The sequence below is a fragment of the Oncorhynchus nerka genome, unplaced genomic scaffold (genome assembly GCF_034236695.1).
Source record: "Oncorhynchus nerka isolate Pitt River unplaced genomic scaffold, Oner_Uvic_2.0 unplaced_scaffold_11365, whole genome shotgun sequence".
In the NCBI taxonomy this organism is placed as follows: domain Eukaryota; kingdom Metazoa; phylum Chordata; class Actinopteri; order Salmoniformes; family Salmonidae; genus Oncorhynchus; species Oncorhynchus nerka.
The window spans coordinates 1-1,623 of NW_027029970.1; the positions used below are offsets into that span (position 1 = coordinate 1).

A 1,623-nucleotide genomic window follows, 5' to 3' on the forward strand; every position below is an offset into this window, starting at 1 on the left:
CTTCAGTAGAAAGTCTAGTCTTTACAGAAGTAAAATGTACAGAATCAGATAGCCGACTGGTTAAGGCCTGGTTTTTAACATAAATAAGCTGCGATGGCCGACTGGTTAAGGCGTTGGACTTGGAAATCCAATGGGGTCTCCCGCGCAGGTTCGAACCCTGCTCACAGTGCTTTTGACAAACCAGTCTTTATATGCAACATGTCATTGGAGACTTGATATTGATAATGTGTGCCACGCATGGACTTGTTCTTTGATTCAGGTGGCTCAGAGTATATCTGCATTGGCAAACAGTTCAAATAGTCTCTTCAGTACAGATACTGTTGTTTGTATTAGATTTATTATGGAAATTCTGAGAACCAGGTGGGTATGTCCTCAGACATGAAACCCCATGGGGTCTCTCTGCTCTTTTTTAAATCTTATTCTCAGTGAATAGTCCACTTGTACTTTCTCTGCACATAGTTTTTTGACTTGCACATTAAACTTCCAACCTTCACAGCTTTGGAAAGGACCGAGGTTACTTGGCGCAATAAGATCAAAATGTTGTGCCATCAAGATTACCATTTTTCACCAATGATGTCTGTTTCCAAATCCCAATCCCTTTACTTGCATTCCAACAGCTGCAATGGCCGAGTTCTTTAGACGTTGGACCTGAATTTCAATGGGGTCTCCCCACCCATGTTCTTAACTTGCTTGAAGCATATAGCCCACTTCTGCTTTCTTCTCATCAATTTCCTTAGCTTCCTACTGCTGTGATGGCTAAGTGGTTTAAGCATTGTAATTGAAGTCCAATGTATTCTCCCTGTACAGTTTTCAACTATGCTTACTGGGTGATGATAAAGTAGACCTTTAATAATTGGGTCTATCTCCTTTGAATTTAAATTGTCCTTACTTGAAGTGCTTAGAAAATTGCTTTTTTTAAAAACTTTGCTTGAAAAAAATGTCAACTAGGCAGTTGAATTTGGATACTTTTGTCCTTGTGTGAGGTAACTCAGAAAGCTGTGATTGCAGAATGGTTAAATCTTTGGACTCAAAATCCATTGGGGTTGCCCAGTGCAGGTTTGAACCCTGCGAGCAGCGCTTTGACAATCAAGTCTTTATTTGTAACATGTCATTGGGGACTTGATATGAATAATGCTTGGACATGTCCTTTGATTCAATTGGTCAGAATTGATCTTCATTGACAAATGTTTCAAGTAGGCTCTTCAATAGCAATAATCTGGTCACTTTAGAGGTAAAATGGACAGAACGAGATAGGGGACTGGCTAAGGGTCTGTAGGTAACAGTAGATGCTGTGATGGCCGAGAGGTTAAGGCGTTGGACTCGAAATCCAATGGGGTCTCCCCGCGCAGGTTCGAACCCTGCTCACAGCGCTAGGGCAAACTAGTTTTCATTTTTAACATATCCTAGGTGACATGATATGGATAATGTGCTTAATGCATGGACTTGTCCTTTGATTCATGTGCTCAGAATATTTTTTCCTTGACAAACAGTTCAAATAGGCTCTTCAGTAGAAAGTCTAGTCTTTACAGAAGTAAAATGTACAGAATCAGATAGCCGACTGGTTAAGGCCTGGTTTTTAACATAACAAGCTGCGATGGCCGAGTGGTTAAGGCGTTGGACTTG

At 40.9% G+C, this 1,623-nt stretch overlaps 2 non-coding genes across 2 annotated transcripts; both read left to right on the plus strand.

Annotated features, from left to right (window-relative positions):
* Positions 1-87: 87 nt before the first annotated feature.
* On the plus strand, positions 88-169 carry trnap-ugg (transfer RNA proline (anticodon UGG)). Its single transcript has one exon. It is a non-coding gene; the product is annotated as a tRNA-Pro (tRNA).
* A 1,119-nt stretch (positions 170-1,288) lies between these two features.
* trnas-cga (transfer RNA serine (anticodon CGA)) lies at positions 1,289-1,370 on the plus strand. The gene has a single exon. It is a non-coding gene; the product is annotated as a tRNA-Ser (tRNA).
* The last annotated feature ends 253 nt before the right edge of the window (positions 1,371-1,623 follow it).